Here is a 27223-nt window from a genome sequence, read left to right as displayed (position 1 = left end):
GCAGTGGGCATTAATTCTATGTCTCGGGCAGGGGGGCATTAATTATATGTCTGGGGCGGGCTGGGGCCATTACTTCTATGTCTGGGGTGGGCAGGGGCCATTCATTCTGTGTCTGGGGTAGGCTGGGGCCATTCATTCTGTGTCTGGGGTAGGCTGGGGCCATTCATTCTGTGTCTGGGGTAGGCTGGGGCCATTCATTCTATGTCTGGGGTAGGCAGGGGCATTTATTATATGTCTGGGGTAGGCAGGGGCCATTCATTCTATGTCTGGGGTAGGCAGGGGGCATTTATTATATGTCTGGGGTAGGCTGGGGCCATTCATTCTATGTCTGGGGTAGGCAGGGGGCATTTATTATATGTCTGGGGTAGGCAGGGGGCATTTATTATATGTCTGGGGTAGGCAGGGGCATTTATTATATGTCTGGGATAGGCTGGGGCCATTCATTCTATGTCTGGGGTAGGAGAGAAAGAAGAAATAAATTACCCTTACCATTACAGTGTGTTACATTATGGGGCACTATTTGTGTGGTACTAATATTTCAGGGGGCTCTATTACAGTATTTGGGGCACAGTATTGGTGGTAGCAGAAGAAGGGACAATGGGAAAGTGCAGAACATAAGACGTCTGTGTGGTAAACTCTGCAGGAATTCTGTGTACGTGGAGGAAGAGACAAGGTGATGGTGGAACTAATGGAGAAGAGGAACGAGAACAATCCGAGGACACGTCACCTGATGTCACTGGATGCAATAGGTGAGGATCTCATGTGTTTTCTGTAGCTGTATATGATAAATACTGATTTTTTGCATGTTCACTTCTGTGTATATATGTAGTATTATAGTAGTTATATTCTTGTACATAGGGGGCAGTATTATAGTAGTTATATTCTTGTACATAGGAGGCAGTATTATAGTAGTTATATTCTTGTACATAGGGGGCAGTATTATAGTAGTTATATTCTTGTACATAGGAGGCAGTATTATAGTAGTTATATTCTTGTACATGGGGGGCAGTATTATAGTAGTTATATTCTTGTACATAGGGGGTAGTATTATAGTAGTTATATTCTTGTACATAGGGGGCAGTATTATAGTAGTTATATTCTTGTACATGGGGGGCAGTATTATAGTAGTTATATTCCTGTACATAGGGGCAGTATTATAGTAGTTATATTCTTGTACATAGGGGGCAGTATTATAGTAGTTATATTCCTGTACATAGGGGACAGTATTATAGTAGTTATATTCCTGTACATAGGGGGCAGTATTATAGTAGTTATATTCCTGTACATAGGGGGCAGTATTATAGTAGTTATATCCTTGTACATAGGGGTCAGTATTATAGTAGTTATATTCCTGTACATAGGGGGCAGTATTATAGTAGTTATATTCCTGTACATAGGGGTCAGTATTATAGTAGTTATATTCTTGTACATAAGGGGCAGTATTATAGTAGTTATATTCCTGTACATAGGGGTCAGTATTATAGTAGTTATATTCTTGTACATAAGGGGCAGTATTATAGTAGTTATATTCCTGTACATAGGGGGCAGTATTATAGTAGTTATATCCTTGTACATAGGGGTCAGTATTATAGTAGTTATATTCCTGTACATAGAGGGCAGTATTATAGTAGTTATATCCTTGTACATAGGGGGCAGTATTACAGTAGTTATATTCCTGTACATAGGGGGCAGTATTATAGTAGTTATATCCCTGTACATAGGGGTCAGTATTATAGTAGTTATATCCCTGTACATAGGGGTCAGTATTATAGTAGTTATATTCTTGTACATAGGGGTCAGTATTATAGTAGTTATATTCTTGTACATAGGGGGCAGTATTATAGTAGTTATATTCTTGTACATAGGGAGCAGTATTATAGTAGTTATATTCTTGTACATAGGGGGCAGTACTATGGTAGTTACATTCTTGTTTATCAGAGAAGGTATTGTAGTATGTTTTTAGTGTACATATATGGCAGTATTAAGTTGTGTGCTCTTAAAATAGAAGCATTATTCCTCTATAATAGAGGCAGTACGAGTTGCATTTACTTTATCCATTGAATGCTGATGCTTATTTATTGGCATTCTTGTGACTACACACTTATAGATGCATGCATCTAATAAAGTTATTTTTATAGTGTGGTACATGAGTATTTTGTCTTTATATATATCCCTTGTTTAAAGGGAATCAAGCACCAGGTGCACAGCATAGTACCTGAAGGTATCATGCTATGCACCTGATGACCCTGACTTCAGCACTGTAAGTTCCATCAAAATGGCCTCTATGGTTATCCTTTAATGCTTTTATAAAGAATTATGTTAATTACCAGCTTAGGAGCAGTGGGAGTGCTCCAGTGCACCTAAGGGCTCCTTATGTCACCCAGCGGCCAGTCCTGCGGTGATCCGAAATCCCGATACCTGTGCCTGCTCAGCAGCCTCTGTGAATCAGTGTGCAGGTGCAGGGACTTTAGGTTTCCTTGGGGCATGCAATGAACGCTCCTTCTTTTCCTTCCCATTGGTTCTGAGGAAATATGAAGTCCTGACCCTTATGCAGTGATTCACAGAGGTTGCTGAGCAGGCACAGGTACCAGGACTTCAGATTACCTCAGGACTGGTGTCAGGGTGACGTAAAGAGCCCTTAGGTGCACTGGAGCACCCCCACTGGTAATTAACACAATTCTTTATTAAAACATTAAAAGATAGTGGCGGCCCTAGCAATTGCACTTTATAATGTTATATTTGTTATATGTTGTCTGTTAAACACTTTTATATGTTTACTGTTCACCATGCTTTAGTTTTTGATGCCATATTTGCACTATAATAAATATACTTGACCAAAAGTATGACTCCTATTGGCAATCTACCAGAAGAGTGTGCCTTGTCGTAGCAACAGGCCTCAAACCCTGTTTGTGAAAGGTCACTGCGGGGGGCAGGAGGCTTGTTCGGTTTTGGGGTGTGTTGGGGCCCAGACACTTTTGCTGTATGGGGCCCCGAATTTCCTGATGGCTGCCCTGCTGGCAGCGGAGCGCCAGCTCCATGCCAAGATCCAACTAACATAGTTTTAACTGCAGCACCTTTAATCTACTACTAGTTCACTGCCTCCATACATGGTCCCCTTATCAAACGAGCTGTGTCAGGCAGAATTTTGGCTTGTTTTCATGGCTTCCATGTTAACTTTGTCGCCACCCTGCTGTGTAATCCACAAAATATACTGGCAAACTTTTATCATGTACCGATATTATTTGAGCGCTTCTTGCTCACCTCCTTTGGTTCCTCTCTGCCACCCATTGGTTTGAAGCCTGAGTCCATTTAGGGTATGTCGCCATGACACTCTCTAGCCTGCTGCCGCTGCCTCTGCATGCCGTCCCCTATAGTGTCAGGGTCAATTATTGGATGTTTTAGATGCTATCTAGCTTCATTCTGTCACTCTGTCATGGCCATGCTGTTGCCCATAATTTTGGCATAATGGTGCGATTAAGCAGCCTCAGAGGCATCCATGCATGCTGCCCCTGCTGTTTCCTGTCCATTTCCGTGGTGTTTCCATCCTTTTCTGAGGTTCCCAGGTGTTTGGCCAAGCTTCCCTGTGCAGAGCCTTGGTCCCCTTGAAAAATGCTCGAGTCTCCCATTGACTTCAATGGGGCTCGTTATTCGAGACGAGCACTCGAGCATCGGGAAAAGTTTGTCTCGAATAACGAGTACCCGAGCATTTTAGTGCTCGCTCATCTCTAATCATAGCATAAAGATGAAAAAAAGGAGAACCAGGTATTTTAAAGGGATATTCCATTAATGTTCAAAATTGAGTAGGGTGCAGAGGGTCTAATTAACATAAAAAAAATTACTTAACAGCTTAAGGACCTCTACTTCCGGCACCACATGGTCTTGTCCTAAGAAGACCAGAAGTAATGTCCTCACTGGCCTCAGTGGGCATGTATACATAAACTATACATAAACCACCCAAAAAAGACATTTTTTTCTAGCACATGTGAATAAGGTTAAAAACGTGTTTATTATTAAAAATGCTTTTGTCAGCATTTATGTTTATGTTTAATGCACATACATCGCATGTATTGATTCCCGGCTCAGGTCCGACAGAGTTCACCATCTTTTAAGTGGTGCATGAAAGTGCATTGGATTGCGACACAATTTGAAAGTTAGATCCCGTGCTCAGTCCAAATCAGTCGGATCGTCCCATGGCACACGCCCAATTTGTGCCGCATGGAAGCCTGCGCAGCTGCGCCAAAAAAAGATCACGTGTGACAAAATCCATCTAAAGTGCGATCCGCGACCCTTAATAAATGAGCCCCATTGTCCCACAGCAACATGTCAACCAATGGAGCACACCAACAATTTAGTTTTTTATACTTTTGGACCCCAAAAAGTTCTATTTTACAGTCCATTAATTTTATAGGGCGCTCAGAACCGGAAAATGACTGTGTAGACAAGGCCTAAAGCTACAGCTCCTGAATTACCATACACTAAATAAATAATCGTTTCCTCCACCATTACCCGTGAGGAAGGTGTATCGATCTCTATGTGGATACAGCCCGATAATTATGTCTGTAAAACAAACAAAGAGACATAAATAAGTCTAACCCCACCGGAGGATAAATACAAGGAAAAAACAATTATGTGAAGTCTCACTGTTGTCTCTTCTGTAAAATAATGTCAAATAATTTAATTCGAGATAATTAAACCCATTTCTCAATGTTGGAAAACAAGTAACGGAGAATATTTAGGGAGGGTGATTAGCGCACTCCAAAGAGTCCTCTCATCTTAAACAATAAAAGAAGATTAAAAAACATTTCCTTTAGGTATTCTTGGGGACGTTTCCAATCAAGTGCTACATTGTATGAATTCTAAATGAACTTTCTATAGTATTTTAGCTGGTTGGGGGACAAATCTGCTTACCGGCCTATGAATGTTTCTGGCGTATGTTAGAAAAACGGTCAGGCTGGAGAAACACGTGGATTTTTTGGGTGAAACCATAAATCTGGTGTTCCCATTGTTCTTAGTAAATGTGCCCCATATCCCTGTAGAGTCTGGAATTACAGCTTATGAAATACATATCTGCATTTGCGTCCTCTATCCGCTACATGGAACATGGAATCACCAGCTTCTGGTTATGTCTCCAATGTTTACTGTGGACTAAACAGCTGATCGGCATGGGGGGCAGGTATTGGATATGGATGGCGGATCCTGCAGATATAGGTTCAATGTATAGATTCCTCATGGGAAATCTCCACTGAAGAAAATGATTGGGCATGTTCATAGTTTCATAGTTTATATGGTTGAAAAAAAGACATGTCCCTCAAGTTCAACCAAGGAAGCGAAGAGATTGCATGAGGAAGGGATTTAGGGGAAACAATTCTATAGAACATAACTATCTATGTTATTTAGATGTAAAAAGGCATCTAGACCCTTCTTGAAGCTCTCTGCTGTCGCTGCTGTGACCAGCACCTGAGCTCAGCTATTCCACAAATCGACAGTTCATACAAAATAAAATAGAGAAATTTCTTAAATTCCAATGCCTGATCTTTTGGTTCTCATTGAAGCTGGGAACAGATAACAAGCCTTTCCTTTTTGAGAACAAATTCATGGTTTTCCAAACCGAACATACAAATGCACAACAAAATTTGAAGAAACGGCTGTTGGCAAGTCAAGTTTGGTCAATGGGGCTTATTTACTAAGGATTGCTTCCATGCAACACACATAGGGGATGTGTTGTCGGATGGTCCAACTCATTCGGACCGAGCACAGAATTTACCCTTTAATTGTGTTGCACTCCCTAGATCTAAGATGCACCACTAAAAAGATGGTAAACTCTGTCGGACCTGAGCGGGGAAGAGACACATGCATGATTTCGGGGGCATGATCTTAGTGAATCACTGCACGCTGCATTACAGTCAAACAATGCACTTTCTGTGAACTTCAGTGACCGAGTGTGTAAACGTGCCCCAATATGTCTTAATTGTGTATGGACAACTTAACACAGTGATGGCAAACCTTTTAGATGCCGAGCGCCCAAACTACGACCGAAACCCAAATATCTTTTGCAAAGTGCTGATTCGACAATTTAAACAGTAACTTATGACTCCCTGCTCTGTTACATGTTTAAATTGTATGGGCACCTGAGGACACCAATACAGTAGAAATAAGGAGAAGAAGTTTTGGATTATCCTTGTAGCTTCCTTCTAGGGTTCTGGGCTGCCTGGCGAACTCTGCGTTGGGGTGATGGCGCAGGTGCCCACAGAAAGGGCTCTGAGTGCCACCTCTGGCACCCGTGCCATAGGTTCGTCATCACTGACTTAAAACCTTCCATATTTCTTTTAGCAAGGATTTCTAGTGTAAGGGGTTAAATGTCCAGAAAGGACTACTGTACCACTAAGACATTTTGCCCTATAATGAACTTTGTGATAATCTACTCTCTCCCAGTCTCTCTTTCCGTACATGATACAGTAATGAAGTAATTATGGGCTGTAATTTGTTTTAGCCTTATTTTGGTTTCATTAAAATCTTAAAGCTTTTCAGACGACAGATTTCTATTTCCGAAGGTCATTGAAACAGCAGCTCCATTTAGTGCACTACCACACTATTAAATAATGCAGCTGGAATCCCAACTAAATACTCTCCGCCGTCCTCACAGCCGCGCCACCGCCATTGTTTCATTTATTCGTAATGAGCGCAGCGGTGAATCTCTGTTTAATGTGAAATCCCATTAAATGCTAAAAAATTTCCTTAATACATAATCCTTTATAAAATGGTATCTAATATATAAAGGTGTGTGTGTGTGTGTGTGTGTGTGTGTGTGTGTGTGTGTGCCGTTGCGTTTACAATCACCAAATTCTGCACAGTCGCTCTCTGTGACTCAGGGAACGTCATAGACCAGGTTTTGAGCTGAAATTTTTACCCTGCGCTTTCCGAAATCCACTTATTAACTACCATATACAGGAGCCACTGTCTGCTGCTGCTGTGGCCGTTGGAAGCCGAGCCGTGATTGGTTGCTGTTTTTTCACAGGTCATTAATATGAGCTCTGAGCTTTGATTGGTTTCCATGGGCAACTGGAACAGTTTTACCAATCAGAGATCAGCTAAAACTTAAACTTGTGCTCTGATTGTTTGTCATTGGCAACTAGAACAGTTCAGACACTTCTGATAAATTCCCCCCAGTCAGAGACAACCAGAATATTTTTTGTTAACCCATTCTATTTTGTTATAGCTTAGAGCAGTTATTTACTGTCCCAGGTAATGCTGAGAGCTACAGCAAGTAGGCTATAATTATAATGGGCAAAAAAAATATAGTGTGCCAAATGATCCATTGAAGACAGGGTATATTTTGATTGGCATGGCTTCCGAGGGGTATAGTATCTTTCTCTGTGATGTTACACTCACTTTTCCTGAAAATATGTTTTTCCTGAAAGGATAAATTCTCTCGACTTTCTTATTCCTGACAGAGTTTTTGCCTCGGGCAGTCTTTTTTTCTGAAAAAAACAAGAGTGTTGTCCAGCTTCAAGGCATGGAATCCAAGGTAGTTCTAAAAACATTGTTTATTTAAACATTCTAAAAACACAGTGGCGCCACAGAGCGTTTGACGCATTTCGAGAATAGCTATCTCTTAGGCTGCATGGACAGGAACGTATGCCCGCACGGTTACGTCCACAGCCATGGAGAGGAGGAGGGGTGACCCCTTCCCTCTCCATAGAAATGCACGGTGTACAGGCCGTAACTTGGGAAAAGATAAGGTGGCAAGGTGCCGCATGTGGGGTACGTACTGTATGTATGGCCGCAAGCTAGTGGCCGTACATGCGTCCCTAAGCTATCGCCCGTACTTACGTCCCCCATACGGTAGTGTGAATGCAGCCTTAGTCATAGTAAAGACAAATAGTGGAAAAAGGTATATATAATCCTACATACAAAACACCCGATAGGATCATGACATAGATGTATGCATGGGTACAGAGTGGGAAAACAGACTACAATTCAAACACAAAACACCGGCTCTGGCCTCTTAGTAAATGTTGGCGCTAACTCCACCAGTTCTGATCTTTAGACCAAATCGGAACTGGTAGTTTGTTGCTATAGTCTCCACCACTTTTCCGGCAGAGGCTATAGTAAACATGACGGACCGGGCCTCCGCCCTCCCTGCTCCCACAGTAGCGTGCGGGTCAGAGAAACTCCACAACCATCCGGTAGAGGGAGATCCGTGTGGATTCTCCTCCACAAGGCATAATGAGCCTCCCCGGGGAGATTAGATGTGACGCAGCCTCCATAGACACACACTGTACAGGCTGAAATACACATCTCTATGGGAGTAAGTAGCTGGATTTTTTTTTTTTAAACTGAATTTGTTAAAGTTTATTAGAAAAAAATTCCACACTTCCTCCTTGCACACTATATAAAAATGAGCACAAATGATGGTTACGCTTTACAGGAAATCTACTTTAAGCTTGTTAAACTGAATTACTCACCCAGGCAACATAACTGTGATATCTTCTTATATTTGTTATTCATTTCCTCCTTCCTTCTAAAATCAACTTTTAAAATCATAAAAATGAGCCAGAAGGTCTCTGGGGGCATTACCAGAGCCCCTCCACTTTTCACAGGCTACTACACTGTGTCATATTATCCTCTTCTCCCTCAGCACTTCCCCATTCCCACTGTGGAAGATGAAATCGGGCAGACGGAGCGCTTCTGTACATTGTAACAACCTGTGAAGCTACAGCACAGAGGAAGGAGGCCATGGATAATAGATATAAGAAGATTTAGAAGAAGAGAAGAAGATCTGTGAGTAAGAGCCCCTGGTTTATCATGATGGTTTTTGATAGTAGATTTCCTTTAAAGCAAAGCAAACTTTTCAACAAACTTTATATAAATGAATATCATCCTGTATGTTACATAAAAAAAAATTTGATACTCTGTTGGTCTATTGATTCAGGCAAAGTTGGTTTAAAAAGTTAAGATATATTTGGGTAGGTGTGAACTTCACACAATAAAATTCACCTTTGCAAAGGTTTTTTTTTGTGAGCAATGGATTTTCTGCATGATTTTGTCTAGTCAGTCTCTTGTATAATTCAGTTGTGTTAATTGTGTTGCATAACTGTATGAGGGCAGTCAAGACCATTGTTCCGGCTGTACTATAAGGTGCGGGGATTACTTACTATTTTTCAATTTATAGAGATGTGCGAGGACTTGTTATCTGCGGGACAAATTGTACTTTTTAGTGGCACAATTTAATATCACATGCAATGTACCGTAAAGCTGGAAAAAAAATTCCAAGTGTGATGAAATTGCCAAAAAAAAAAGACACATTTGCGGCTTTAACTTTAACTTCTCTTTTTTATGGCTGTCATTCTGCCCTGCAAATGACACCTTTTTATTCTTAGGTAAGATCACAGCCATACAAAATTATACAGATTTTATTAGCTTTCAGTAGATTTAAAAAAATGTAAATCCTTTGTACAAAAAAATAAATAAATAAATAAATCTTTGGCATTTTGCCAAATTCTGAGGCCAATAACTTTTTCACACTTTGGTGTATGGACCGATGTAAAGTGTCATTGTCCCAATTTATATCAATTTGGGACCTATATGGGCGATCAGTGGCGTAACTAGGAATGAGTGGGCTCCATAGCAAACTTTTGGCTGGTGCCCCCTCCCTCCCGACCACAACCTCTCATCCCATCCCCTGCCCATTTTGAACATATACAATGTTTTTTTTTTAAATTGTTTATTTTAACCCAAAGCCACTTTTCACCTTCCTCACACGTCCCATTTTTTCAAATCTGCCCTCTGTCACTGTAAGTGGTTATAACTTTGGAAAGCTTTAACATATCCAAGTGATTTTCAAATTGTGTTCTTGTGACACTTAGTACTTCATGTAAGTTGAAAAATTTTGTTCATGTGTGTTGCGTTTATTTACGAAAAAAAAAGATATTTGGTGAAAATTTGGAAAAAGTCTCATTTTTTTAAATTGAAAATGTTCTAGTTTTTCCATACGTAGTCATAACAGCAAAATAACTTGATAACTAACATTAACAGAATGTCTACTTTATGTGGACATGGATTTTTATGCATAGTCTTATTTTTGTAGGATGTTATGGGGCTTTGAACGTTAGGTGCGATTTCTCAAATTTTCATTAAAAACACAAAATCCTGCTATTGAGGGACCTGCTCAGGTTTCAAGTCACTTTGAGAGACCTAAATAAAAGTAAAACCCCATAAAATACCCCATTGTAGAAACTACACCCCTTAATGTATGTAAAACAACTTTCATAAAGTTTGTTAACCCTTTAATTGTTTAACACGGGATAAAATAAAATCGGATGCAATTTTGAAATTTAAATTTTTTTTGGCTAAATGAAAGTTTTTCAAAAAAATGTACAAATGCTCAGTGGATAAAATACCAAAATGCTTCACAAATTTTGATACCCAATCTCTCCCATGTATAACATTACCCCATATGTGGTGGTAACCTGCTGTATGGGCATTCAGAGCAGATTATGCATTGTCACTTTATAATGGCTATACAATCTTTATTTTTTCGAAATTTGGACAAATAAGGGCCTATTTTTTGTGACATTAGATGCACTTTACAAATACTTCATTTTAGTGGGTCTGTTGCTTATTGATGCGGTTTAATTAACTTTAAATGTATGTAGGAAAAAAAAAAATCGTAAATTTTTTAAATTTCCTTTATTCTTGTATTTTTTTGGAGCCGTACACCTTACCATAAAAAGAACATATTGGGGGTCATTTACTAAGGGCTCGAATCGCGTTTTTCCGACAGCTTATCCGAAAATTTACGATTTGCGCCGATTTTCCCTGTATTGCCCCGGGATTTCGGCACGCGATCGGATTGTGGTGTATTGGCCCCGGCATGCACGCATCGGAAATCGGGGGTTGTGACTGTACAAAAACCAGACGGATTCGGAAAAACCGCCACATTTTAAAAAAAAAAGTGTAGCTTTTCCATGCGCTTACCTGCACCCACGATAGGACGGTGAACTTCAGTGCAGCAGCGAAACCTGGTGGACGTCGGAGGAACTACCTTAGTGAATCCCGGCAGAACCCGAATCCTCCGCAGAGAACACGCCGCTGGATCGCGAATGGACCGGGTAATTAAATCTGCCCCATTTTCTTTGTTCTATAGATCACTACGGTTATGGTGATACCTCATTTATATAGTTTAAATTATATATATTTATCAACTAATATAAACTAATACAGAGAAAATCTCATTTATTTTTGTATCACCATCTAAATCGGAGACATAACTTTAATATATTTTGGTTGACAGAGCTTTTTTTTTGTTGATTTTGGGCTTATTTTTTGCCTGTTGAGTTTTAAATTTTGCTTTTATGAAAAATTTACACCAAGAGTCTGAGTTATTGTACAGATTGTTACAGACGCGGCAATACCATATATGTGGGGATATTTGGGGCGATTTTGTGGGTTTTTTTTACTTTTTTAGATGTGTATAGGGAATTTAATTCTTTTTATTAAAAAATGTTTTTATCAAGTGTTTTTAACTTTTTTTTTTCATTTTACAGTTTGGGTTGAACAAGCGATACTCTGATTGCTTGTTCAAGCTCTTTTTCACCTAATACAGTGTAATACAGATATATTACACTGTATTATGTGACACACTGAGCATGCTGCGGAAGCATGATTTAATAATACTGCAAAATGCGGGAACACACCTCTCTCCATGCAGTATTATTATTACGTCAAAGGAAGGGGTTAACCCTTAATTTGTGCAGCATTAAAAGTAATTACAATAAGGGAATAGCAAAGATGCACCAAGCACATAAAATGCCCAGCAGCGGCCTTCATTAATAACATGTCCCAGCAACGGCCTCCCCTCACTAATAACATGTCCCAGCTAAGGCCTCCCCTTACTAATAACATGTTCAGCAGCAGCCTCCCTCACTAATAACATGTCCGGCAGCGGCCTTCATTAATAACATGTCCCAGCAACGGCCTCCCCTCACTAATAACATGTCCCAGCAACGGCCTCCCCTCACTAATAACAGGTCCCAGCAAAGGCCTCCCCTCACTAATAACATGTTCAGCAGCAGCCTCCCTCACTAATAACATGTCCCAGCAACGGCCTCCCCTCACTAATAACATGTCCCAGCAACGGCCTCCCCTCACTAATAACAGGTCCCAGCAAAGGCCTCCCCTCACTAATAACATGTTCAGCAGCAGCCTCCCTCACTAATAACATGTCCGGCAGCGGCCTTCATTAATAACATGTCCCAGCAACGGCCTCCCCTCACTAATAACATGTCCCAGCAACGGCCTCCCCTCAATAATAACATGTCCCAGCAGCAGCCTCCCTCACTAATAACATGTCCAGCAGCGGCCTCCCCTCACTAATAACATGTCACAGCAGCGGCCTCCCCTCACTAATAACATGTCCAGCAGTGGCCTCCCCTCACTGATAACATGTCCAGCAGCGGCCTCTAACGCTCCAGCGCACTGTGGGCGATATTTTCAGTTACAGTGTTCCTTGCCAGGAATTTTTTTAATAAATTTGCTCATCTCCTCCTGCTCTATAACATGCTGCCTGCATACAGGACACTATGTACAATCTGCTCAGCCCCTCCTGCTCTATAACATGCTGCCTGCATATAGGACACTATGTACAATCTGCTCAGCTCCTCCTGCTCTATAACATGCTGTTTTCAGAAAGGACACTATGTTTTCTATTCTCAGCTCCTACTGCTCTATCATATACTGTATGTACATAGGACACTTTGTACAATCTCCACAGCTGTTTCTCCTGTATAACATGCTGCAGGCAGACAGGAAACCATGTACAATCTGCTCATCTCTTCCTGCTCTATAATGTGCTCCTGTCAATAAGTCTGCATGCTGAACATGTCAGTTTGGGTCACTGGGATCTTAACTAGAGTTTATGGTAAACTGTAAATAGTAGACCAATTTATTTCTTACTTTTTTATGAACTTAAATCCCCTGTAAATAACGAATTAATTAAAAGTTTTAATGATCATAATAATAAAGAAATATACAATTAAAGAAGTTAACTAAAGCAAGCTCTGCTCTAATTGAGAAAATGTCCTGTAATTTGTACATTTTTAACCTACGGCGTCAGTCAGCAAGCCAGAGAGTTTATTACAGGATTCTACCTTGTGAAAGTAACACGTTTGAGCAGCTTGAGCAGATGGAGAGCTCCGCGGGGATGAGCCATCCGTCAGTCCGTCAATGTATTAATCATGCTATCACACGACACAAGTGCTACTTTAGGAAGAGTTCAAGGCGTTTCATTGTTATTTACTCTTTTGGCAAGAAAAATATTTAGCAGGAAAATTTTTCTTGAAAGTTTAAAATGAAACTTAAATGAACAAAAAGAAATATAACAAAGTATGAGAAATACACTCTCAGACTGGTAGCAAACATTAGTTCTATAACTCAAACAAGTCCGTGTTTTGTAATTCCATAAGGAATTTACCTTTTAGACCTTTGCATTTGTACAAAATTTATACAATTTTGTTTTTTATTTTGACATTGCTACTTTAAAGGGGCTCTACCAACTACCAACATATTGAAATTCTGGCAGAATGTTGTAGAGAAATGCACTAGAACTTCAAAAATACTTTTATTATTTATGTGCCCATGCGACCCATATCCCGGCGACGCTCCAGCGTTGCTCTCAGATCTCCTGGCTCCGGTAATTGGCGCTGGCCGGCCGCCTTCCCTAATAAATTCCCAGACCCTTCCTGTGTCCCCTGCCGGATCTTTGTGCTTCTGTTCCTAAGAGAAAGCTTTGTTCCATGCCCTTAGCGATTATCCGGATTTCCTGTCTTCGATCCCGTGCTGCCTGTCCTGACCTACCCCTACGTCCCCGCCTCTGATCCTGTGCTGCCTGTCTTGATCTTCTGCCTGTTCCCAACCACGAGTTTGCCTGACGATTTTGCACTACGCCAGGGCCGCCTGCCACCATGGACAAAGTCACACCTGTGGAACGCCTCGTGGTATCCCGCCGCAACAAGTCCAACCTGCTTTGCGGCGGGCTCTGGTGAAAACCAGGTACTACTTAGACTCCGGTCCCAGGTGTCGGCTTACATCATCGTCTGCGGTTGTCCAGAGGATCCACTACCTCTGATCCTGACACTCAGCACCTTGAGCATGGTTATTCCAGTCTGGACTATTACTTCTCTATAAGATGAGAAGCATTGGGAAACACTGAAAGCAGAGGGAAAAGATTTGGAAAAAAAAAAAAGTAGTTCTCAAGTACAAAACCAGGGTGCACCAATTTCCTCATTAGCATAAGGATTAAACTGGAAATATCTCAGAAAAGGCATAAATCGATAGAAATGATAAAGTATGCAGGAAATCAAAGTGAATATCTCTACAGAATGCTGCCAGCAGATAATAACTCCTGGTGGAAGTGATAGAATCCCTGTAAGATGTCTCTCCTATATTAGGACAGGTTATATTTTTAGAGATACCATTTTAAATTGGCTATTGCTTTGATATATTTCTTTTATCAGGTATTGGCTGTCAATTTTACAGTTGTGCTTTATTATTTGTCATATTGTATTTTCGTTTTTTAACTTTTGTCGTGTTGGTATTTTCAGGCCAAAGCATATTTTTCATCAAGCCAACACCATTTTGGATTTATGCAAATTTTTATTAACTATTGTTATTACTATAAGCTATTGTTTTTTAGAAGTACTGTATGTGCGTGGCAAAAGATGGGAAACACTGGAGATTGATTTTGTTTAATTTATCGGTAAGGAAAAAGGTTCGCCCTCAAATGGCTGCTGATGTGTCCGAAAGGAATGGCCCAGAGTGACGTGACAACAAAATTTATGAAGAGGTGTACCGCTCCATTTACTATAGACGTTCACTGTAGACACCAAGCCATGGCAGGAGGGGCTCTTAATGATATTTTTATGACTAAGTATCACCCTAGCGGATGATCTTGGTTGTGCATCTGCATCATGGCCGGCGTCAGCACCCGGCTGACCTGGGCAAGTGCCGGGGCCCCAGAGCTCCAAAGGGGCCCACCACGACGATCCATGAGAAACAGTGGCGTAACAATACCAGCCCTATTACGTGCTCCCGGGCACGTTCACTACCTCCCCTGATTGCAGGCCGCTTAGGAGGTGGGCGGAGAGGTAGTTGCCTGGCGGCAAAGTATGATCGCATCCGCTCCCGGCCCGTCCCGTGACCTGACTGCTCCTGAAGGAGCTTGGATGGCCTGCATGGCCAGCCCTGCCCACTTCACATGAGGACCGCCCCACCCTGCCCACCTCACATGTGGCAGTGCGTATCCTGCGCTTCTACTCCACCCCGGCCAGTTGCCTCTCGTCCGGCCCGGCCTGCGCGCTTCTCCTCTGACACGGCCAGCATCCTCTTGTCCGGCCCGGCCTGCGTGCCTCTCCTACATGGCGTGGCGCATCCCGCGCCTCTCGTCCGGCCCCAACCTGTGTGCTTCTCCTCCATTTCGGCCAGCGCACCTCTCTTCTGACCCGACCAGCGTGCCTCTCATCCGGCCCGGCCTGCAAGCTTCTCCTCCGTCCGGGCCTCCGCGCCGGAGCTCTCCTGTGCGCGTCGTGTCTGCCCTCAACTGCGGCTGGGGTGAGTATATTTGCTACACATGTAAATGTGTTTGTATGCTGTATATGTTTTTGTGTATTTCTGCTGTATATGTGTTTGTGTGTATATCTTCTGTATATCTGTGTGTATCTGTTGTATATACTGTATGTGTGTGTGTATATATGGTGTGTATGGTGTATGTATGCTGTATATCTATGTGTATTTGTTGTATATACTGTATGTGTGTGTATATATGGTGTGTATGGTGTATATATGCTGTATATCTTTGTGTATTTGTTGTATATACTGTATGTGTGTGTATATATGGTGTGTATGGTGTATATATGCTGTATATCTGTGTGTATGTGTTGTATATACTGTATGTGTGTGTATATATGGTGTGTATGGTGTATATATGCTGTATATCTGTGTGTATGTGTTGTATATACTGTATGTGTGTGTATATATGGTGTGTATGGTGTATATATGCTGTATAGCTGTGTGTATGTGTTGTATATACTGTATGTGTGTGTATATATGATGTACATACTGGATACATGTGTATGTATGTTGTAAATTTGTGTATATACTGTATGTGTGTAAAAATGTGTAAAAACATGTGTAAAACATGTGTTTTAAGGGAATGGGGGCCCCCTTCAATGGTCTGGTATGGAGCCCATCCTCTGCTGGTTACACCCCTGATCAGAAAATTTTATTACATCAACAACGGCATCCTTGTTGCCTTTGTAATTGAAATATATGATTTTGTCTGAGCTCAGGTGGTAAGGCCATGCCGCCACATGAGTTCACTGTTAAGGGGCCCACTGAGGATCTATCGCCCAGGGGCCCACTGAAACCTGGAGCCGGCCCTGATCTGCATTATACACTGACTGAGCTTCCCTATTATTGTGTCTTACGTAGCGCACATGCCATTCTAATTGGAATGTTAAACACTATAGTATTGAATTTCATAGTTAAGATTTTAATAGCAATGGAACAAAATGTAGTTTTTATTGTAAGGGAATTATGTTGTCTTCTGGCAATTGGTATTAGTTTGTTAATTACCTTAAAAGGGTTTACCCAGGGGCAAGCAAAGGGTTGGCAAAAAATAACCCTGCTCCTTATTTCCTGTATCGGGACGGTAACTAAGGTCTACAATACTTGTGTCTGGCTGGAACTGCTGAAAGGTCATGGGACATCTGTTCCTCTGATATCACAAGAGTCGTTTTTAGATCTGGGGAGGCCACAAATTGGCGCAACAGGTCGGATGCAGGTCCCGAAGACTGGAAGAACTTCTGTAAAGCTACAATCTAGTAAAAGGGTTTACCAGGGGCAAGGGAAGGGTTGGAAAAAAATAACCCTGAAAAAAAATTGCTGCAATCCTAGAATATAGTTAAAGAGTTTACTAGGGTCAAGGGAAGGGAAGGGGAATCTTCTTAAAGGGTTTTCTAGGGGCATGGAGAATGTTTTCACAAAATAACCCTGCTCCTTATTTCCTGTATCAGGACGGTAACTAAGGTCTACGATACTTGTGTCTGGCTGTAACTGCTGCAAGGTCATGGGACATCTGTTACTCTGATATCACAAGAGTGATTTTTTGATCTGGGGAGGCCACGAATTGGCGCAACAAGTTGCAGGTAGTTGCCGAGGACTGGAAGTACACCTGCAAAGCTAGAATCTGGAACATGAACAGCATCATTCTGAAATGGCACCAGCAAGTGCCGAGGGTGAAGCAACAATTCCAGAATCAGTGGAGCGACATCTAGAAAAGAGGTTGCAAAACAATTAGACAAAGTTAATACCTTTAGGTCACTTTCCAGTGCGGAGGAATTTGAGATTGAAAATTTTAATTTTATTCAATCAGAATATATAATACACCTTATGGAATGCGTTTGCAATCTACAATATGTAGGGACAACAATCCAGCTACTATATTTTAGATTAAATCAGTGTTTTTGTGGTTGATATTGAAACAATGCTAAGCGCAGTTTAGCCGGTCACTGTACTCAGGAGAAAATGGATTTAATATTACCCCGATAGATCATATCCCAGAAACTCATCCAAATAGGTTTGAAGCCCTGAAGAGACGTGAAATCTTTTGGATCTTCCAATTAAACACATTACAACCCGAAGGCCTTAATGAAATTTTTGAAACAATATTAAATATTAAAGAGTTATTATAGGAAGAAATATCATTATGAAAAATAGCATGTTATAGGGTAAAAAATACCTTTGCGATCCATAATCCCTTTGATCCATCACATTATTTTTTTTATATTAATACATAATATATAGAATTCCAGTGCAGTATACCCACTGCATTTAGGAATTTAATATTAAGGTACATTATTCCACTTTGAGATACACTGGGGCTCATTTACTAAGAGCCCATTTCATTGGGTTTCGCAGCGATTTCTGATTAGTGCCGCATTTAACAGGGGTTTTAGCAAACGCGATTGGATTTTGGCGCATCGGCGCCGGCTTTCATGCGACACAAATTGTCGCAAGCCATGCACTTACATACACCAGGAAGAAGAAGGTGAACTCCAGCAGACCTGAGCGGTGGAAGCGACACGTGCGAGGATGTTGGTGAATCGCGTCAGACTTAATCTTCGGCGGACCGCCTGGATCTGGGATCGTGACAGGACTGGGAAATGTGCCCCACTGTGTCAATCTCCCATCTGTGCTGATCTGTTTCTTTTTGTTCCATTTTGGCTTCCGTACTTTTAGCTGCGTGGAAGTTCAGAATGGAGAAAAACTCTCTCAGTAAGTATGAAGAAGAATATATAATTAAAAAAAAAAAGTGAAGGATTTTACTTATTAACACACCATTAATACACTAGTGAACAATTATAGAAACAATTGTAAAATGAACAGAATATATTGTGGCCGATTGCCTCCCATTTGTATTGGCTAATGAATTAGTGACTTATGCACATGGACACTTAAATATATGGCGGGAAGAAAATCAGATAAATTGTTACCGAGAACAATTGGCCTAATAAACCACTACCAGTATGTTGTCAAGCAGTTGAACAGCTTCTAGACCATGTTTCTTTCAGCTTGGTGGCATCATCTAGAAAATCAACTTTGAAGAAGTATAAAGTCAGGGAGGCAGAGACACTGAAGTCAAATGCTCCCCACCTCTGAACACCTCCTCTCATTGATTCACATCATGCGCTGGACTTTAGGAGATCTGATAAATGATGTCCCTGAATACATGACCATCAATCACAGTAAAGGGGACGTTCTAAGGCAGGGAGAGCTTGACTTCAGTGTTAAACTCTCCGCCTCCTTGACTTCATAAACCAATTTACACCTCATTTCAAAGTTGATTTTCTGGATGATGCCACCACACTGGGCCATGAAAGAAACCTGATCTAGAAGCTGCTCAGCTGCTTGACAACATACTGGTAGTGGTTTATTAGGCCAATTTCTGGTGACAGATTCCCTTTAAGGTCTGTATGACCAATTTTATACATAAAATTACAAAAAGATATTGGGGCACATTTACTTACCCGTCCCCTCGCGATCCCCGCTGTGCGTTGTCCGACCTCGGTTCGGAGTTGCCTAAGATTGTGCTTCCAATTTCCTGCATGTGTCGCTTCCCCCGCTGAGGTCCGCTGGAGTTCACCGTCTTCTTCCAGGTGTGTATAAGTGCTGATATTGCGTCACAATTTGCTTTTTTTAATTCCGCGGTTTGTCCCAATCAGTCGGGTTGTCCGACGTCCACGCCCCACGATTTGTGTCGCATGCAAGCCGGTGCTGAAGTGACACAATCCGATCGCGTGCGCCAAAAACCCGGGGCAATTCAGCGAAAAAAAATTGCGAAAACCCCATGGAAATGCGGCGTTCAGACCCTTCGTTCGGACCTCCCAGATAGAAGCAGAAGGTGAATAAAAGATCTATGCGATTCACGCTTTTGGCGGTTTGCACAACTGAAAAAGGAGAGAGAAACTGACTGAAAATTGTAAGTTCTGCGAAAATAGGCTGCACATGATAGCGCTCGGTCTTTTTCTCCTTTCTACCCTATATACAGACAGTCCCCTACTTAAGAACATTCGACTTACAGACGACCCCTAGTTCCAAATGGACCTCTGGATGTTGGTAATTTACTGTACTTTAGCCTTAGGCTACAATAAACAGCTATAATAGTTATCACAGGTGTCTGTAATTAAGCTTTGTTGTTAATCCTGGTTCTTATGAGAATCCAACATTTTTAAAATCCAATTGTCACAGAGACCAAAAAAAAAACTCAGGCACTGCCTGTATCTAGACAAATATGTAATTGAATATGGTGAAGTGGTGTAGGGCCACTGACCCAAGAAGTTGTGAGTGTGATTGGTGAATGATTTATCCCACAGCCTTTCCCATAACGGAGAAGGCCAATCCTTAGAATTCGAGGATATTCCATCTTCGGCTTCCGAATAGACAGTTTATCCTTCCTCATACCCGCCGTGTGTGTCTGTGCCATTAAGATAATGGTGTCACAATTCATAAATTTCATGATTAATATGGGAGACGGTGCTCCACTGATTCCTGAACTCATTAGTCTTTTTACACAAAAAATAAAAGCGGCCAGCCGCGCCATCATTTATTATTTTTGTACTTTTGTTAATTAGAGCCAATTTTATTCAATTATGATTTCGGTCGGGTTTTGTCAAATTGATGGAGGAATAAATCTCTGCTTTCTGTCCTATTGTTTGAAGAACGACCCATAATCTCCTCTTTTTTAGCCATTTAGACCTCGGCTGAACTTGGGAGGATGAATTATACTAATGTTTGAGCGGAGATTTAGGGACACACTGCGTCGAATCCTTCGTTAATCTCGGTAGGGACATAATCATATATCGGCTCCCATTGTAATTTCACTAATTGCTTTTAAATGTGTTCATTTATTGCTATGCAGATGAGGATTATTTATCTGGGTTTGAGGCGTCCATGTTTAGGGTTATGTTTATGCACATGATCGATATCGTGTTAAACGGCTTTCATTTTATCTATTTATTTTGCTACAATTTTTTTCGCTTGCACCATAGAAGGGGTTTTCTGGGTTACAAATATGGAAAAAAAAATATTTATGCAATAGCTGATCAATATCAGGATTGGTGGATATCCAACACCTTCTACCGTAATGGCCTGGTGAATGCGGTTATTATGAAATATTGTGCTCCTATTAGTTTGGTATTTGTCCATAGAGCCTGATTAGCTGGATATCATCTGCCAGGGAAGGGAGGGTTTAATAGTGTAACCAATGATAATTGTTGTTGCACTTATGTCAATCCTGCTCTGCACTGAGGTTCCTTATTGGTGGATGCCTGGAACTTCGCCCAGAAGGAGGTTTAACTTATATTCCCTCGAGCTGGAAGTTCCAGATCTCCTACCAGAGGATAATCTCTTTCCAGCAGGCCTGCTGCAGTAATCTAGCTATACAAAGCCTGCCGTAACCTTGCTGCACAAGCAGCTTCTACCTTCTCCAGCCCCAAGGTTGTGAATCAGGACTGTGATCTTTCTTTACCAAACTACCTTGGAATTTGGCAGATAGGACCTCTACCAAAGCCCATTACCAGTGGGTTGAAGTCTTTGAATAAAGAGACTAAGTTTGATGTTCTACATCCTGTCTCCATGTGTGATCCCTGGCTGCCGCTAACATCATGGGCCTCCCCTCTATCATCTACCTGGGGATCCTTACATAACACATACACCGGAAGTGCATCCTTACATCATTACAACTACATCATTAGAAATCAACTTTATGTTATATTCCCTGGCATCAGAGAAGGTTTATCCTGCTCAGCTGGCCCCTACCATCTACTCCTCCCAATATCCCACGACTCTTTTCAACAAGTCATATAACATCATCCAAGGTCCTTTAGTCTTCTAATATTAGCAGACCCCATGTATGTATCTGATCACTTGAAATCAAAACATGCCTAGCACAGGTGCTGGATGATGTACCGCATCAATCTGATATCAAGGACCCACTCTAAGGATGTATCATCAATATTTAAAGCCTGATAAACCCCTATAAATTCTATTCACGGTAATGAAAAAGGATTAATGGAAATATGCCATCAAAATCCATCATGATAAACACTGTGACTGTGGTAATCGTCATATTTGTTATCCATGGCCTCCTTCCTTCTAAAATCCTGAAGAGCCCATCTATGCTGCAGATTCACAGATTGTTACACTGTTAACATAACTTGAAGGCTTGCAGAGAGTGCAGTCACAGGGTGCAGCCCAAGATGCTTAGAGGGCCCATAATGTGTCAACTAGTACTATGTACATTATAGTCGGGGCCCATCAGCTATAGTGCAGAAGCACTTCCTCCCTCCCGCTTTGTGGTGAAACTTCCTCTGCTGCAGTCAGATGACATCAGGCAGAGGGAAGGGAGACAGTACAACAGCTTGTGAAGCTACAGCACTGAGAGGCTCTGTTAATGCCCCTAGGAGCCCTTATGGGTCATAAGAATAAACATACAAGTTGATTTTAAAAGGATGGAGGCCATGGATATCAAATAAAAAATGATTAGCACAGTCAGAGTGCCTATATCTATGAGTAAAAAAGGGGAGAGAAGGCCACAGCATCCAATATGATGAAAAAAGGTTAAACCTTTATTCACACAGGCATAGAAAAAAGTGCAACGTTTCGATTCACAATGAATCTTTGTCAATGAATCTTTCAGCAAAACAATAACATTTATTTGCTGAAATGGGAGCACCCCTTTTAAATTTTAAATCACCCACTTTCCCTAGTACTGATATAATAATAAAACAAACATGTCCAATCTATCAAAATCAATTAACAGTTATTCCCAGCGTCGAACCCTGTAACAGAAAATAGCACCCAAATGTCAGAAAAAACGGAATATATAAAAAAGTTGTGGATTTTTGAAGAAGGGAATTGAAAAATATGAACACAAAAACGAGCCAAGAATATATAATACAATAGTGTAATATACTTTGTATACTATGAATTGGATTCTAAATTTAACCTATTTAATAGCAGATTCAATCATTTTCCTTTTAGAATACACATTGTTAAGCACTGATGTTGTCCTATACACAAGGCATAAAACAAATCTAATACATTAGGCTGTGGATGCCCCCTCCTGGGTCATAGCGATACAGGACCTCCCCCCTTCTTTCACACTTTCCATGCTCCGCTCCTATTGTACTGCAGCCTGTTCCCTCTGACATAAGCCTTCCCTCTTATCCCGAGCATCTGCAATCCTCCAGAGCTTGGCTGCTGTACACATCTAACACCAACATGCTGTGATCCGGACCCTCCGCTGTGCACAAGGACCAAAGCAACTTTTTGCCAAAGGGGAATCCCACTTCGCCTGCGTCTCCTTCCACAGGACACCATGTACAAGAGCAGCTCATAGGCGAGTATACGACTAAAACTTATTGCCTTTATGTGGTATCACCCATCAGGTGTCTGATCCGTGCGGCATGAGTGTGTGTACATGGCAGGGAGCATTAGGCAGGAGGTCAGGTTGGGATACGGGCACAATCAGGACAGATTTGATTTTCCGGCAGACTTTTATTGCCTCGGATACGTCTATAGATGCTAATCTGGTTAAAGACACGGCAGATGGTCTGAGAAAAAAAAGTAATGAACTCCAGAACAGGGAGATAAATTTGTCTAAATGTGACGTCTCGTAAAAAGTCATAAAATGCCAGAGATTTGTCGTAAACGATTCCTGCGCAATGTGGAACTGATAACTCGTCACTTTTAGAAAATGCTCAGGAAGATTGAATTATAATAATCTGTGTTACTTTCACGGAGGGAACAGAGTTGGTTCGGTGCTTGTAGCTAAATCTACCCACTGAGCACTGCTACATCTGTAATAACAATATGATAAAACAACATGGATGATACAGATGTAGCAGAGCCGAATTTGTGATTTCCCTTTTTGGGTCGTCCCTCACAATAAGGCGGAAATTGAAACTTATTATAATGATAAACAGTCCTGATAAATTGACTGTTTTGTGTGACACTTTTTCGGTTTATTTGTATAGATTTCGGACCAATTTTTGACCAGTTGACCATAGAACTTGTTAGATATAATAAGAATAAAGCAGAAGAGATTTAAAAACAGATTTAACATCATTGGAATTAACCAATTGGCCAACTGTTAGTCCTATAGTTGTATCCAAATCATCATATCATGTGAAATGGTCTTAGTTCAGGTGTCGGATTGGTGTGCAGTCTCATTTCTGGCCAATGTCTATCCAATCAGATCAAATCTGATTGTAGAAGGTTCATTGAACTGGATTCGTTAATCGGACCATCCCTAATTGGTGGGGTTGGCCTGAAAACATGTAAGTGGTTCCTCTGCTGGTTGTTTTGTGAGTAAAGGATTGTACATGTTGTTTCAATATGTCCAATCCTTTCTGCTGGGGAAATAAACATTGATGGTTGGAAGAAATAGGAGGATGTTCAGCTGTTTCAAGTGTCATCAACTTTTGATATTGTTCTCTATGATGTATGTGCGATTCCAACCAAGTTGTGATTCCTGTTTTTTTTACATTTTTCATTTCATCGGTAGTGTTTTTTGGGTAATATTATGCAAATAACATATGAACAAAGTGACTTGCAGAGTCTCCCAGTTCCATCCTATAAATTTCTAAAAACAATGTACGGCAACTAATTATATATGTGCAAAATTCTTATTTTTACTGCATTTCCTATTTGGATTAAGTGAGTAATGCAAGTAATGACTGACATGGGGTTCCCTACAGCATAGCCTCCTGTCTATAGTCACTGAATGTGCGGAATTATTAAAATATTTAATTCTGATGATGGCCGGAATCCAAATAAATTTATGTGTACACATGTTCTTCCTTACTTGCCCTCTTGGCAGGACATTTTAAGAAAGAAAGAGTTATGCTACAATATACTATTTCAACAGATTAGGGGATAGTAATCTAATTGCTGGGGGTCTAAGCAGCAATTCGTGGAACAGGAGACCAAAAGTGACCTAAAATCTACTGGACTGAATGGAGCCAGGATGACTCTAAGAACAGTTTTCCCATAAGTCCCAGAGAAGTGAATGGGTCAAACACGTGAACCTGAACTCTATGCAGCACAGAAACTTCAAAGGGCATTCATCCTCTAGGGTCCTGGCTGGTTGGTTGGTTGTCCCAGTCTCTAGGGCTCTGGTTGGTCGGTTGGTTGTCCCAGTCTCTAGGGCTCTGGCTGGTCGGTTGGTTTTTACCCAGTCTCTAGGGCTCTGGCTGGTCGGTTGGTTGTCCCAGTCTCTAGGGCTCTGGCTGGTTGGTTGGTTGTCCCAGTCTCTAGGGCTCTGGCTGGTTGGTTGGTTGTCCCAGTCTCTAGGGCTCTGGCTGGTTGGTTGGTTGTCCCAGTCTCTAGGGCTCTGGTTGGTTGGTTGGTTGGTTGTCCCAGTCTCTAGGGCTCTGGCTGGTTGGTTGGTTGTCCCAGTCTCTAGGGCTCTGGTTGGTTGGTTGGTTGTCCCAGTCTCTAGGGCTCTGGCTGGTTGGTTGGTTGTCCCAGTCTCTAGGGCTCTGGCTGGTCGGTTGGTTGTCCCAGTCTCTAGGGCTCTGGCTGGTTGGTTGGTTGTCCCAGTCTCTAGGGCTCTGGCTGGTTGGTTGGTTGTCCCAGTCTCTAGGGCTCTGGCTGGTTGGTTGGTTGTCCCAGTCTCTAGGGCTCTGGTTGGTTGGTTGGTTGTCCCAGTCTCTAGGGCTCTGGCTGGTTGGTTGGTTGTCCCAGTCTCTAGGGCTCTGGCTGGTTGGTTGTCCCAGTCTCTAGGGCTCTGGCTGGTTGGTTGGTTGTCCCAGTCTCTAGGGCTCTGGCTGGTTGGTTGGTTGCCCCAGTCTCTAGGGCTCTGGCTGGTTGGTTGGTTGTCCCAGTCTCTAGGGCTCTGGCTGGTTGGTTGGTTGTCCCAGTCTCTAGGGCTCTGGCTGGTTGGTTGGTTGTCCCAGTCTCTAGGGCTCTGGCTGGTTGGTTGGTTGTCCCAGTCTCTAGGGCTCTGGCTGGTTGGTTGGTTGTCCCAGTCTCTAGGGCTCTGGCTGGTTGGTTGGTTGTCCCAGTCTCTAGGGCTCTGGCTGGTTGGTTGGTTGTCCCAGTCTCTAGGGCTCTGGCTGGTTGGTTGGTTGTCCCAGTCTCTAGGGCTCTGGCTGGTTGGTTGGTTGTCCCAGTCTCTAGGGCTCTGGCTGGTTGGTTGGTTTTCCCAGTCTCTAGGGCTCTGGCTGGTTGGTTGGTTGTCCCAGTTTCTAGGGTTCTTGGTGAGTGATAATACACGTATGTGGATATTATGGCACAATCGATTTAATAGTCTATTTGTGTCTATTTGTAGACACCCTGTGGAGGATGGGACCTTTTTCTATATAGGTCAAAGTGTGGTCTAAAAATAACAAAGAACTAATACTTTCCCGTCCCCGGTGCTCTGGTCCATCGCTGCCACTACAGCACATGACTAGACAGTCTAGCCTGTACTAGACTGTAGCGGCTACACTCTGTACTATGACAACACTGCCAAGCCCCAGCATAGAGAGGTGGGTGGCGCTGCACTGAATCGGAGCGCCAGAGAGACTCTAAGCCCTGATTAAAAAGGCCCTACTTCTGGGACCGGTAACACTCACCCTCTCCCCCCCAACCACAAAAGATAGAAGTTTCTGATTTCCATGACCCCTGAGCAAAAGACATGGATTTGGACCCTTTTATATCTATCACAGCTTACCACCTTGTAGGCAGGCTTTACTTAGGATTTTGGAGCGTTTCTATGGCATGCAGATGACATAATTTTCACATTGATGGGATGTCTATATTTGGTTCTAATGGCAGAATGTAAACCGGCACTTCTAGGATGTACAGTAATCATCACAGCATTTGGGATTTTTACAAATCTCATCCACATTTTGCAACCAAAGACCTGATCCAATAGATACCCCTTAGATACTCCAGCTTCAATATACAATTTCAGGCATTGGTTTGTAGATAGAGATAAGTGGACAGTAATTTAAGTTCAGGTTCAGTGTTCCCCTAGCCAATCATGGGCATTGCTTGTAGCAAGGGGCGTCCATTTGCCGGATTGGCTTTATGGCTGCCAATATGGCAATACGTCCGGGTCATGTGGCTGAACCCAAACTAAAACAATAGGTCCAGTCATCTCTACTTGTAGACAACACTTTTGCTCACTATTTAGGACGCCCATTTGTTCCATGTTGATGCCCCTTAAAGTCACTGAACTCATCTCTATACCCCAAGACTACCATTGTGGGTCTATGGAGACTGTATAACAATGTGTTTAGTTTTATACATCTTTTTGTAATAAATCTGCATTAGAGATTTGAATTTAATAAGAGTACGGTATCCATATATTGTGTCATCACATCACACTGTATATATGTATATATGTAGGACCTGAGATACAACTTTGTGTCCCCTTACTATTGTGTAAGACCATATGCAGATCGAAATACTCACAGGAAAAAATATAGAACTAATCTAATTGACTAATCTGTAAGTTGTAAGTTGTAGCCCCAATATAAAAAAACACATTGGTTCATTCTCCTGTAATTTTGTAACTCTTAATTTCAGAGTAAAAACCATCATTTTAATTTCCTGCCTGAAATTGTGACATAAAATAACACTTTATTAGAAAAGACCCCCCGCACAGAGCCAGGGTCTG

The 27223-nt window shown here is 41.8% G+C and overlaps 1 protein-coding gene across 1 annotated transcript in view; it reads left to right on the top strand.

The window, feature by feature from the left end:
- The first annotated feature begins 22738 nt into the window (after positions 1–22738).
- Positions 22739–27223, top strand: part of LOC140105516 (gamma-aminobutyric acid receptor subunit pi-like) — a 112625-nt gene continuing 108140 nt past the window's right edge. Inside the window, exon 1 of the mRNA XM_072129461.1 lies at positions 22739–22954. The gene's annotated coding sequence lies outside the window, so the exon portion shown is untranslated. The remainder of the gene's footprint in view (positions 22955–27223) is intronic.

This window comes from Engystomops pustulosus, chromosome 11 (assembly GCF_040894005.1).
Source record: "Engystomops pustulosus chromosome 11, aEngPut4.maternal, whole genome shotgun sequence".
NCBI classification, from domain to species: Eukaryota; Metazoa; Chordata; class Amphibia; order Anura; family Leptodactylidae; genus Engystomops; species Engystomops pustulosus.
The sequence above is the reverse complement of the archived record's forward strand: the minus strand, read 5'-3'. Positions and strand labels throughout refer to the sequence as shown.